This window comes from Odocoileus virginianus, chromosome 31 (assembly GCF_023699985.2).
Source record: "Odocoileus virginianus isolate 20LAN1187 ecotype Illinois chromosome 31, Ovbor_1.2, whole genome shotgun sequence".
NCBI classification, from domain to species: domain Eukaryota; kingdom Metazoa; phylum Chordata; class Mammalia; order Artiodactyla; family Cervidae; genus Odocoileus; species Odocoileus virginianus.
In genome coordinates, this window is record NC_069704.1 from 38325075 (window position 1) to 38339464 (window position 14390).

Here is a 14390-nt window from a genome sequence, read left to right on the forward strand (position 1 = left end):
AGAAAGACTGGCCGAAGAGGCCTTCTGATCGCCAGCTATAAGAGGCTTGAAAAAAGACTCTGATAGGGCCACAACTCTTGGGCAGAGGCAGTCTGTGTCCCTGAACACTTGACACGGCCAGAGTCCCCGCAAGCCAAGCAGCTGCACCACCTTCATGCTCAACTCTCACTGGGGCAGAGCTGCCACAGGCAAAAAAAGAGTCTTGTGACTATGTGCACAGGGTTGCTTCGTGTTCGACTCTTTGCAACCCGGTAGACTGGCCTGCCAGGCTTCTCTGTCAGAGAGGGGGGTTCTCCAGGCAAGAACACTGGAGCGTATTGGCCAATATTGGTTGCCATACCCTTCTAGAGAACTATATTTCCTGCTCCCCTAGCCACCAACTCCCCTGAGTACCTGGTGCTGCCAGAACCCCTGTGACCCAGCAGCTGCACCACCTCCACACCTGGCCCTCATGGGGGCAGACCCAAGTCCTCCAGGGCAGCTTCAGGAATAAACTCCAATGGACGACCCACATGCAGAGATGGAAATAAAACCACAATTGAAACCCAGGGGCAGTGTGACTAAGGAAGACCCAAAACCTTCCCACCTGCTGTACAAGCTGCAGATTAAATCCACATGATCAACTAAGCAGAATCTGTGTCTATGGAATATATAAAAGGTCATTGAGTGCTCCCACAAAAGAAAACACACTAGATGATAGCTGTGGACATTGGAGGCAAGAACACACAGGAGTAGGACAAAATTAGAACCTGAGCTGCCCCCACAACAGGTTCAGAGACCAGCACAGTGTTGGAGGGCGTCCCAGGGAGGTGAGGTGGACTGTGACTCCCAGCGAAGGAAAGGACCCTGACAGCAGTGACTCAAGAAAAACGTTTATTATTCTTATTTTTTGGCATGTTTTGTAGATTCTTTTGGATTTTTTTCTTTTTCCATTTTTTTTGACGTAGTTGTCGATTTTATTGGTACTAAGAAATCCAATTAAGCTTTCGACTTTTTTTTTTTCTCAGTCACATTTTATATTGTTGTTATAAACCTCTGCCTCTATGTTGGGCTTCTGTAGTTCTATGGAGTTTTCCTCTTTTTTTTTCTTTTCCTTTTTTTAATTTTAATTTTTTAAGCCTATTATTATTTTTTCTACATTTATTCCTTTGTTTGCTTTTCCTACTTTTCTTTTCCCCTTGCAGTTAATCTTAATGTATGTAAATCTTCTTTATCTACCTCTATTTAACTTTGCACATCTATTCTTTCTTTCCTTTCTCTCCTTTCCTCTCAACATATTTGTTAGTTTTATTTTCATTGCTTTATTCCCCAATTGGCACCCTGCTTTAGTTTTGTTTTCCAGCTTGTGCTTTAATTAGTTTTGTCCTGGTAGATATAATTTTTGGTTTCCTTGGTTTGCCAGGTCAATCTGTTGTACTTTATTTTTGTTGAATTGTTTTGATTTTGCTTATGGGTGTATATGTGTATATTTAGTCACATTTCATATTGTTGTTATAAACCTCTGCCTCTATGTTGGGCTTTTGCAGTTATGTGGAGTTTTCTTTTTTTTCCCCCCTTTTTTCTTTCTTCTTCCTTTTCTCTTTTTTATAATTTAAATTTTTTAAACCTATTATATTTTTTCTACATTTATTCCTTTGTTTACCTTTCCTACTGTTCTTTTCCCCTTGCAGTTAATCTTAAATGTATATAAATCTTCATCTACCACTATTTAACTTTGCATGTCTATTCTTTCTTTCTTTCATTCTTTCCTTTCCTCTCAACATATTTGTTAGTTTTATTTTCATTGCTTTATTCCCCACTTGGCACCTTGTTTTATTTTTATTTTTTTATTTTTATTTTTATTTTTTTTATTTTTTTTATTAGTTGGAGGCTAATTACTTTACATCATTACAGTAGTTTTTGTTGTACATTGAAATGAATTAGCCATGGATTTACATGTATTCCCCATCCCAGTCCCCCCTCCCACCTCCCTCTCCACCCGATCCCTCTGGGTCTTCCCAGTGCACTAGGCCCGGAGCACTTGTCTCATGTACCCAACCTGGGCTGGTGATCTGTTTCACCCTAGATAATATACATGTTTCAATGTTGTTCTCTTGAAACATCCCACTCTCGCCTTCTCCCAGAGTCCACAAGTCTGTTCTATACATCTGAGTCTCTTTTTCTGTTTTGCATATAGGGTTATCGTTACCATCTTTCTAAAGTCCATATATATGTGTTAGTATACTGTAATGGTCTTTATCTTTCTGGCTTACTTCGCTCTGTATAATGGGCTCCAGTTTCATCCATCTCATTAGAACTGATTCAAATGAATTCTTTTTAATGGCTGAGTAATATTCCATGGTGTATATGTACCACAGCTTCCTCATCCATTCGTCTGCTGATGGGCATCTGGGTTGCTTCCATGTCCTGGCTATTATAAACAGTGCTGCGATGAACATTGGGGTGCACGTGTCTCTTTCAGATCTGGTTTCCTTGGTGTGTATGCCCAGAAGTGGGATTGCTGGGTCATATGGCAGTTCTATTTCCAGCTTTTTAAGAAATCTCCACACTGTTTTCCATAGTGGCTGTACTAATTTGCATTCCCACCAACAGTGTAAGAGGGTTCCCTTTTCTCCACAGCCTCTCCAGCATTTATTGCTTGTAGACTTTTGGATAGCAGCCATCCTGACTGGCGTATAATGGTACCTCATTGTGGTTTTGATTTGCATTTCTCTGATAATGAGTGATGTTGAGCATCTTTTCATGTGTTTGTTAGCCATCTGTATGTCTTCCTTGGAGAAATGTCTGTTGAGTTCTTTGGCCCATTTTTTGATTGGGTCATTTATTTTTCTGGAGTTGAGCTGGAGGAGTTGCTTGTATATTTTTGAGATTAATCCTTTGTCTGTTGCTTCGTTTGCTATTATTTTCTCCCAATCTGAGGGCTGTCTTTTCACCTTGCTTATAGTTTCCTTTGTTGTGCAAAAGCTTTTAAGTTTCATTAGGTCCCATTTGTTTATTTTTGCTTTTATTTCTGAAATTCTGGGATGTGGGTCATAGAGGATCCTGCTGTGATTTATGTCGGAGAGTGTTTTGCCTATGTTCTCCTCTAGGAGTTTGATAGTTTCTGGTCTTACATTTAGATCTTTAATCCATTTTGAGTTTATTTTTGTGTATGGTGTTAGAAAGTGTTCTAGTTTCATTCTTTTACAGGTGGTTGACCAGTTTTCCCAGCACCACTTGTTAAAGAGGTTATCTTTTTTCCATTGTATATCCTTGCCTCCTTTGTCGAAGATAAGGTGACCATAGGTTCGTGGATTTATCTCTGGGCTTTCTATTCTGTACCATTGATCTATATTTCTGTCTTTGTGGCACCTTGTTTTAATTTCATTTTCCAGTCTGTGCTTAAGTTAGCTTTGTTCTTCACTGGTAAATATAATTTTTGATTTCCTTTGTTCACAGAGTCAGTATAATGTACTTTATTTTTCTTGGATTGTTTTCACTTTGCTCACGGGTATATATGTATATGTGTATATTCCATTATTTTAATTATTATTTGCCTAATTTTGTAACTGCCATTTGTCTGGAGTTCATCTTTGGTTTCTCATTTTTGGATATTTGTTTTAATCTCACTTAATGCCATAACAGTCCACTTGTGGAATCTTCGTTCCTGACCAGAGGTCAAGCCCTGAGCCTTTGGAGTGGGAACATTGTCTCCAAGACCCTAGACACCAGAGAACCAACCCTCGGGAGCATCAAACAGTGAGAACTCACACAAAGGAAACCACTTCAATACAAGACCAGCATCACCCAACCACCAGTAGCACCCTATGTAGGACGCCTCATCTAAACAACAGACAAAACAAAGATACAAACCCAATCATCAGCAGGCAGGATCACCACCTCACTCAGCCTTGCCCATCAGAGGAAAAACAAACAAGCAAACAAACAAACAAAAACTCAGCACAAACCTCACCCTATACAAAGCTCACACAAACCACTGGACCAACCTTAGGAGGGCAGAAACCAAAAGGAAGAAAGAATTCAAACCTCTTCAAGGAAAGAATTCAATTTTCCTTGAAGCCTGGGGAAAAGAGACCTCAAACACAAAAAGTTAAAAAAAAAAATAATGAAAGGCAGAGAGATACTGTACAAATGAAGGAACAAACCAGAAACACAGAAGTCCAAATAAATGAAGCAGAAATAGGCAAACTACCTGAAAAAGAATCAGAATAATGATAGTAAAGATGATCAAAAACCTTGAAAACAAAATGTAGAAAATGTAAGAGTCAATTAACAAAGACCTAGAATAATTAAGAACAAACATACAGAGACAAAAAAACACAATTACTGAAATTAAAAATACTTTAGAAATAATCAATAGCAGAATATCTGAAACCGAAGACCGAATCAGTGAGCTGGAAGATAAAATGGTGGAAATAACTTCGGAAGAGCAGAATAAAGTAAAAAGAAAAAAGAGCTGAGGATAGCCTCAGAGACCTCTGGGACAATACCAAATGCACCAACATTCAAATTATAGGGGTCTCAGAAGAAGAACAGAAAAAGAAAGGGTATGAGAAAACTTTTGAAGAGATTATGGTTGAAAATTTCCCCAACATGGAAAAGGAAATAGTCAATCAAATCCAAGAGGCACAAAGAGTCCATACAGGATAAACCCAAGGAGAAACACACCAAGACACATACTAATCAAACTAACAAAGACTAAACACAAAGAAAGAATATTAAAAGCAGCAGGGGAGAAGCAACAAGTACCCTACAAGGGAAACCCCATACAATTAACAGCTGATCTTTCAACAGAAACTCAGCAGGCCAGAAGGGAATGGCAAGATACATTTAAAGTACTGAAAGGGAAAAATCTAAAACCAAGATTACTGTACCCAGCAAGGATCTCAATCAAAACTGAAGGAGAAATACAAAGTTTTTAGACAAGAGAAAGTTTAGAGAATTCAGTACCTCCAAACGAGCTTCACAACAAATGTTAAAGGGACTTATATAGTCAAGAAATACAAGAGAAGAAAAAAGATCTACAAAATCAACCTCAAACAATTAAGAAAATGGCAATAGGAACATATATATCAATAATTACTTTAAATGTAAATGGATTAAACACTCCAAGCAAAAGACACAGACTGGCTGAATGGATACAAAAACAAGACCCATATATATGCTGTCTACAAGAAACCCACTTCAGACCTCAAGACACATATAGACTGAAAATGAGATGATGGAAAAATATATTCCATGCAAATGGGAAGCAAAAGAAAGCTGGAGTAGCAATCCTCATATCAGACAAAATAGACCTTAAAATAAAGAAGATCACAAGAGATAAGGAAGGACACTACATAATGATCAAGGGATCAATCCAAGAGGAAGACATAACAATTGTAAATATCTATGCACTCAAATAGGAGCACTTCAATATATAAGACAAACACTAACAGGCATAAAAGGAGAAATTGACAGTAGCATAATAATAGTAGGAGACTTTAACACCCCACTCACAGCAATGGACAGATCATCAAAACAGAAAATTAATAAGGAAACACAAGTCTTAAATGATCAATGAGATGGATCTCACTGATATCTTCAGGACATTTCATCCAAATGCAGAAGAATACATCTTCTTCTCAAGTGCACATGGAACATTCTCCAGTATAGACCATGTCTTGGGTCACAAATCAAACCTCAGTAAATTTAAGAAAATTGAAATTGTATCAAGCATCTTCTCTGACCACAACGCTATGAGACTAGATATCAGTTACAAGAAAAAAAGTGTAATAAATAAAAATACATGGAGATGAAACAACACATTTCTAAATAACCAACAGGTTACTGAAAAAATCAAAAGGAAAATAAAAAAAATTTCTAGAAACAAATGACAATGAAAACATGACAACTCAAAACCTATGAGATGCAGCAAGAGCAATCCTAAAAAGGAAGTTTATAGCAATACTATCCTACCTCAGGAAATGCAAGAAACAATAGTAAAGATTAATAAAACTAAAAGCTAGATCTTTGAGAAGATAAACAAAATTGACAAACCTTTAGCCAGACTCATCAAGAAAAAAAGAGAGAAGAATCAAATCAACAAAATTAGAAATGAAAAAGGAGAGGTTACAACAGACAATGCAGAAATACAAAGGGTTATAAGAGACTATTATGAACAACTATATGGCAATAAAATAGATAACCTAGAAGAAATGGACAGATTTAGAAAAGTTCAATCTTCCAAGACTGAACCAGAAAGAAATAGAAATTATGAACAACCCAATTTCAAGCACTGAAATTGAAGCTGTGATCAAAAAAAAAAAAAAAAAAAAAACAAAAGCCCAGGACCAGATGACTTCACAGGAGAATTATATCAAACATTTAGAAAAGAGCTAATACCTGTCCTTCTAAAACTCTTTCAAAAAATTGCAGAGGAAAGAACACTTCCAAATTCATTCTATGAGACCACCATTACCCTGATACCAAAACCAGACAAAGACAACACAAAAAAAGAAAACCACAGGCCAATATCAGTGGTGGACATAGATGCAAAAATCGTCAACAAAATTTAGCAAACAGAATTCAGCAACACATTAAAAAGCTCATACACTATGATAAAGTTGGGTTTATTCCAGGGATGCAAGGATTCTTCAATATATGGAAATCAATCAATATGACACACCATGTTAACACATCAAAAGATTAAAAACCATATGATAATCTCAATAGATGCAGGAAAAGCCTTTGACAAAATTCAGCACTCATTTATGATTAAAACTCTTCAAAAAATGGGCATAGAAGGACCCTACCTCAACATAGTAAAGGCCATATATGATAAGCCTATAGCAAATATTATTCTCAATGGTGAAAAACTGAAAGCATTCCGTCTAAGATCAGGAACAAGACAACGGTGTTCACTTTCATCACTATTATTCAACATAATTTTGGAATTATGCTACAGCAATCAGAGAAGAAAAAGAAATAAAAGGAATCCAGATTGGAAAAGAAGTAAAGCTCTCACTGTTTGCAGATGATATGATACTGTACATAGAAAACCCTAAAGATAGTATCAGAAAATTACCATAGCTAAACAGTGAATTTAGCAAAGATTCAGAATACAAAATCAACACACAGAAATCACTTGCATTTCCATATACAATGAAAAATCAGAAAGAGAAATTAAGGAATCAATCCCATTCACCATTGCAACCAAAATAATTAAATATCTAGGAATAAACTTACCTAAGGATGCAAAAGAACTGTACACATAAAATTATAAGACACTAATGAAAGAAATCAAAGATGACATAAACAGATGGAGAGATATTCTGTGTTCCTGGGTAGGAAAAATCAATATTGTGAAAATGACTATACTACCAAATGCAATCTACAGATTTAAAGCAATCCCTATCAAATTACCAATGGCATTTTTCACAGAACTAAAACAAAAAATTTCACAATTCATATGGAAACACAAAAGACCCCAAAGAGCCAAAGCAGTCTTGAGAAAGAAGAAAGGAGCTGGAGGAATCAACCTTCCTGACTTCAGATTATACTACAAGCTACAGTCATCAAGAGAGTATGGTACTGGCACAAAAACAGAAATATAGACCAATGGAACAAGATAGAAAGCCCAGAAATAAACCCATGCACCTATTGGTACCTTATTTTTGACAAAGGCAAGAATATACAATGGGGAAAAGATAGACTCTTCAATAAATGGTGCTGGGAAAACTGGACAGCTACATGTAAAAGAATGAAATTAGAACACCTCCTAACACCATACACAAAGATAAACTCAAAATGGATTAAAGACCTAAATGTAAGACCAGAAACTATAAAACTCTTAGAGGAAAATATAGGTAGAACACTCAATAACATAAATCAAAGCAAGATCCTCTATGACCCACCTCCTAGAGTAACAAAAATAAAAAGAAAAGTAAGCAAGTAGAACCTGATTAAACTTAAAAGCTTTTGCACAGAAAAGGAAGCTATAAGCAAGGTGAAAAGACAACCCTTGGAATGAGAGAAAATAATAGCAAATGAAACATCTGACAAAGGATTAATTTTCTCATTACCAGAAAAACAAACAACCCAATCAAAAAGTGGGGAAAAGACTTAAACAGACATTTCTCCAGAGAAGACATGCAGATGGCTAACAAACACATGAAAAGATGCTCAACATCGCTCATTATTAGAGAAATGCAAATCAAAACTACAATGAGATATCACCTCATATCGGTCAGAATGGCCATCATCAAAAAGTCTACAAACAGTAAATGCTAAAGAGGGTGTGGAGAAAAGGGAACACTCTTGCACTGTTGGTGGGAATGTAAATTGATACAGTCACTATGGAAGACAGTATGGAGATTCCTTAAAAAACTATGAATAAAACCACCATATGACTCAGCAATCCCACTCCTAGGCATATACTCTGAGGAAACCAAAATTGAAAGAGACACATGTATCCCATTATTCACTGTAGCATTATTTACAATAGCTAGAACATGGAAGCAACCCAGATGTCCATCGACAGATGAATGGATAAAGAAGTTGTGGTACATATACACAATGGAACATTACTGAGCCATAAAAAGGAATGCATTTGAGTCAGTTCTAATGAGGTGGATGAACCTAGAATCTATTATAGAGAGTGAAGTGAGTCAGAAAGAGAAAGATAAATAGCGTATTTTAATATATATATATATACAGAATATAGAAAAATGGTACTGAATAATTCATTTAAGGGCAACAGTGGAGAAACAGACATAGAGAATAGACTTATGGACATGGGGAGAGGGGAGGAGAGGATGAGATGTATGGAAAGAGTAACATGCACACTTACATCACCATGTGTAAAATAGGTAACCAACGGGAATTTGCTGTTATGTCTCAGGAAACTCAAACAGGGGCTCTGTATCAACCTAGAGGGGTGGGATGGGGAGGGGATGGGAGGGAGTTTCAAAAAGGAAGGGATATATGTATCCCTATGGCTGATTCATGTGGAGGTTTGACAGAAAACAGTAAAATTTTGTAGGGCAATTATCCTTCAATAAAAAATAAATGAATTTTAAAAAGTAAAAGTTTGTGGGACCCTCGTCTTTTCCCTATCCCCCCAGGTTTTGCTTCCATCATAAAGGAGTTACTTGAAGGGGAAAGTATGTGAGAGCCTCCTGAAGTGGGCTGGAGCATTCAGCTCTTCTGTGGTGACTGCTTCATAAGCTAACTTAGGAGCCAGCTGGAACAGAAGCATATTAATATCTTTGTTTCCTTTTCTGAGCGTATCTCTCAGCATGTAACACGCAGTAAAGTCATATATAGCAGCCTACATGGAACTATCATTGAGATGTTCTATTTTATATTGCTCAATTGGGCTTGTCATCTTTGTTAGAGCTGGGAGGTATGGGAGGTTTAAAGAGGAGAGGAAAGGCACTTAATTGGTGCCATGGTCTACATATCTTTATTTTTTGTGTTCTATATATCTTTATTTTTGTGTGTGTGTGTTGTAGAAATCTTATGTAACAGCAGGCTCTTGAAAAGAAACGGGGGAAATGTTAATATAAGCAACCTAGGAAAACTGATCGAAGTGAAGATCCAGGCCAGTTCTCTAAATGCTCACAAATTGTACTAGAACTACAGCTAACATGGTAGTCATGCTATGAAAAACAACCTGTTTCTAGAAGGTTTGTGTGTTTTACAATCTTAAAAAATCTTTTAACATCAAGTTCTTCCTTTTAATTGACGTATGATTGAAGTATTATACTGTAGTGTTACTTTCAGATGTACAGAAAAGTGATTTGGTTATATATATATATATATGTATTTCTCTGTATTCTTTTTTATTCTGATCCCATTATAGTTTATTACAAGATAATGGATATAGTTCCCTGTGCTATCCAGTAAATACTTATTGTTCTTATAGTCTTGATATAATCTTCACATTCTTTAAACAAGCAAAATTTTTGCTATAAAAAAGGTTAAACAAACCCTTAGAGAATAGCAATGGTGGAGAAGAAAATCTTTCCAAAGTGTGAAAAAAATCAATAAGGCAACCCATTTGCATTCAGGTCTTAAGCCTGAAAATTCTGTCAAAGCACAATGCCATGTATATCTGAAAGTGGCTCTGATCTAAGCTTTAGAAATTGCTTGTTTCACATTAAGACTTCACCCATAATGAATTGTTTCAAGTCTGGAGACTTGTTTAAGGAAAGCAGAATTTGTGCCATGCCTCACCCACATCTTAATTTGCAGACAGCAGGAGCTCAGGGCATAGCTAAGGCTGAGCAGTTTACGGGTGGCCCTGGTATTGCTGGCTGTAAAGGGTGTCACCTCCGGGCTGGGGCTCAGCCTCTGCACTGGGACAGCATCCGCCCAGCATCCCCCGGCCCTGCACCCAGAGCTCACTGCAGTGGAGACTGCAGCACAAGGGCTGCACACCCTGTTAAAGGCACAGCCCGGAGTAATTTCTTCCAGCCAAGCTCTACTGTTGGTTGCATCTGGAAGAATCCAGCACCGTCAGACAGGGCCTCCAGGCAGGCTCAGTCTCCAGGGCCACAGTCTGTAAGGGCAGAAAGGTCACAGTTGGGTTACATTTCTTCTTAGAGTTCTCAGATCCAACCTGATTGCTCTAATAAAAGCCCAGTTTCACTTTCAAGAGGAATGCTTTCCATATTTCCCCCTCTGTATTTTAAGCTCATTTTAAGCTTTCCAGGAGCTTTGGCCTGGATGTCCAGTTCTAGTGACCACCAGGTCCCAGTAAAGTTGTCTCCACCGAGGATAAAATGATCTCCTCCTTCTTTGACATTAGGTCTCCTGAGGAAGGAGAGGCCTGGACAGTACACCCCATACACCCAGGACTCTTCCCATCTGGGCACCTGCTCATGGTGTACCTGTTGCCTTAGAAACACCTGATAAACCTGTTCACAGTGAAGTGCCAGGCCTTTAGGTGCTACTCGTGCAAAGGTCTTTCTATTTTAAAAGAAAAAATGACTGGAAACTATTTTCCATCCCCCAGTAGGGGATTAACTAAAATACTGGCGCATTTATACAATGGAGTGCTATGTGACGATTGAAAAGAACAAAACAGCACTACCTTTACTAATATGGAATCACTTATAAAATACATTGATTCTCCCTGGTGTTCTAGTGGGTATGATTCAGTGCTCTTGGGTTGGAGAACCGCCGTGGCCTGGGTTCGATTCCAAGTCAGGGAAGCCTTTCTTCTTGGAGAAGGAAATTCCATTATTCTTGCCTGGGGAAGCCCATGGACAGAGGAGCCTGGTGGGCTACAGTCCATAGGATTGCAAAGAGTCGGACATGACTGAGTGACTAAACAACAAGATACATCAACCTGGAAAAGGAAGCTAAAGGTGAATTGGCACAGCAGGTTGTGTTTTCAATACTGTTTCACAAGTACCTCTGCTTTCACAAACACCGAATGGGTAGGAAAGGAGGATAGAGGCAGAGGGAAGGGCATATTCAGGGTGAAAAGAAACTTCTGGCACATTGGGGAACAGGAGAGCATTTGGTGCAGGAGGAGGTGAGCGTGCGGACAGTGGGGTGAGCATGGAGGTCACTGCTGGGGTGTGCAGGAAGGGGGTGGGAGCATATCTGCCCCAGGGTGACATCTTGGCTGGTGAAGAGCTGTCTGCTGCTCCCCCTGAGAGAAGGTGAGCTCACCTTTTGGAAGAGGGGCCAGGAGGTCATCGACTAAAATGACTCAGGTTCCAGGCCTCTGACAAGGCCATGTGTTTGCTGAATGCCTCAATACAATGAAGATGGTCAAGGAATTTTTGTGAACTTAACCTCTGTCCATAGCCCTGTGGTCAGAAATGAACGAGGCACTAAACCAAGGAAGACGCTGCTCTTGCCTTCCCAGCCCACGGGGACACGATAATAGCTAACACGTAGTGCTAACCTGCCTTAAGGATGATATAGTATTAATTCATCATATATTTAGCTCATTAAATCCTCACCATAACCTCATAAAATAGGTACTAGTATTATTCCTATTTTGCAGATGAGACAAATGAAACAGAGAGGTTAAGTAACTTGCTAAAGGTCACACAGTCAATGAGTGCCAAACTGTGATTAAAACTCAGGTAGCCTAGCATCAGACCAAAGTCAGGCTGCTCAGCTTCTATGCAATTCTTCTTCCACACAAATAACTAGACTTGAGGTGAAAGAGAGTTATTCCAGGAAAGAGTAAACTGCCATGAGATGTCAAGGAGGGGTAGAAATTATATCTAATGGAAAGAGAGTAAAAAGAACATCCTCAGTATTTTACCAATACAGTATACTAATGCATATATATAGAATTTAGAAAGATGGTAACAATGATCCTACATGTGAGACAGCAAAAGAGACACAGATGTAAAGAACAAACTTTTGGACTCTGTGGGAGAAGGCAAGGGTGGGATGATTTGAGAGAAGAGCGTTAAAACATGTATATTCTCATATGTGAAATAGATCGCCAGTCCAGGTTCAATGCATGAGACAGGGAGCTCAGGGCTGGTGCACTGGGATGACCCTGAGGGGTGGGATGGGGAGGGAGGTGGGAGGAGGGTTCAGGATGGGGAACACGTGTACACCCATGGCTGATTCATGTCAATGTATGGCAAAACCACTACAATATTGTAAAGTAATTAGCCTCCAATTAAAATAAATAAATTTAAAAAAAAAGAAGAAGAAAATCCTTAGTATTTGAAGTGGTCCCTGAAGGACAGGTCCTTCTCTGGGCAGGTTGGAGGGGGGATATTCCAGACAGAGAAAAATAATATATGCAAACTATTCTCAATGTTATTTTCAGATGTCACCATACAAATCTTGTTTGCTAGGAGAGTATCAATTTTTTTCTATCCCAATTTTATCTCATTCATTTGCTCCTGTATTCATTCACTGTATTCATTCAAGCATGCAAAATTTTTGAGTGCTTACTACATGCCAAGTAGTCTGCTGGACTGGACATTCACAGTGGAAGCATAGCTTTTACTTTCATTTTCCTCTATAAACAAAGATAAATATTTAAATGCTCCCTTTCAATGTGACGAGCATTAATCTTACTTCTTACCTTTCAGACTTCATAAGAAGGACTTCAAGGTAGAAAAGGAGAATGGAAAAAAGTTGAATTTAGGAGGAAAAAAAGGAAGACCCAAAATCATCCCTGGTTTGGCTGAATTAATTCCTTGAGGTGTCAAGAGGTGGGAAGACCAGGTCAGATTCCCTTAGAGGACCCTCAATGGGAGAGGAATGCTGATGCTTTTAAAAAATGATTTCTTTGTTTGTCTTTATTTGGCTATGCTGGGTCTTTGTTGCTGAGTGTGGCTTTTTCTAGTTGCAGTGACCGTGGCTCCTCTCTAGCTGTGGTGCGCGGGCTTGCCATTGTCGTGGCTTCTCTTGTTGGGGAGGCTCTGGGGTGCACAGGCTTCAGTAATTGTGGCACGTGGGCTCTAGAGCACAGGCTTAGTAGTTGAGGCATGGGCTTAACTGTTCCGTGGCATGTGGGATATTCCCAGACCAGGGATCTAACCGTGTTCCCTGCATTGGCAGGCGGATTCTTAACCACTGGACCACCAGAAGTCCTTGATTCTGTTTTTCAAATGCAGTTGTCTGGAATGAATGTCTGATTCTGTCTTTATTTACTGGCAAGCACCAAGTGCCTGGAAAATCCCATGGACAGAGAAGCCTGGCAGGCTACAGTCCATGGGGTCTCAAAGAATCAGACATGACTGATTACTAAACAACAGCCACCAAGCCGTCACAAGCCTCAGCTGCCTCATCGGTAAAGTGGGGTTAGTAACAACGCGAATGCTCATTGAACTCTTCGGAGAGCCAAACGAGGTAATACCTGTGGAGTGCTTTGCCTAGAGCCTGGCACCTTATGGGCCCTCAGTATATATGATCTGATAGAAGAGAGGCAAGAGCAAGGGGTTACTAAGGGGAGAAGTGAAGGATGCTGAGTTCAACTTCTTTCTTCACCTGCTGGGGGCTTGAAAATGAAAAAAATTCTTAGTTGCTCAGTCATGTCCGACTCTTTGTGATCCCATGGACTGTAGCCCGCCGGGCTCCTCTGTCTATGGGATTCTCCAGGCAAGAATACTGGAGTGGGCTGCCACTTCCTTCTCCAGGGTATCTTCCTGATCCAGGGACTGAACCTGGGCCTCCGGCATTGCAGGCAGTCTTTACTGTCTGAGCCCCCAGGGAAGCCTCTCAGGCTCCACATAAAACCCGCTGTGTGCTCTACTACAGAGAAGCTCCGAGATGAGGCAGGTGCTCTGGGCTTCTGAATTCCTGCCCAGCTTCAAGGTTTCAGCCAGACGTCTAATTTCTCTGGATCCCAGTTCCCTTCCATGCAGAACAAGGAGTGATAATATTCCTCTTGCAGAATTACTGTGAGGGTTAAATGA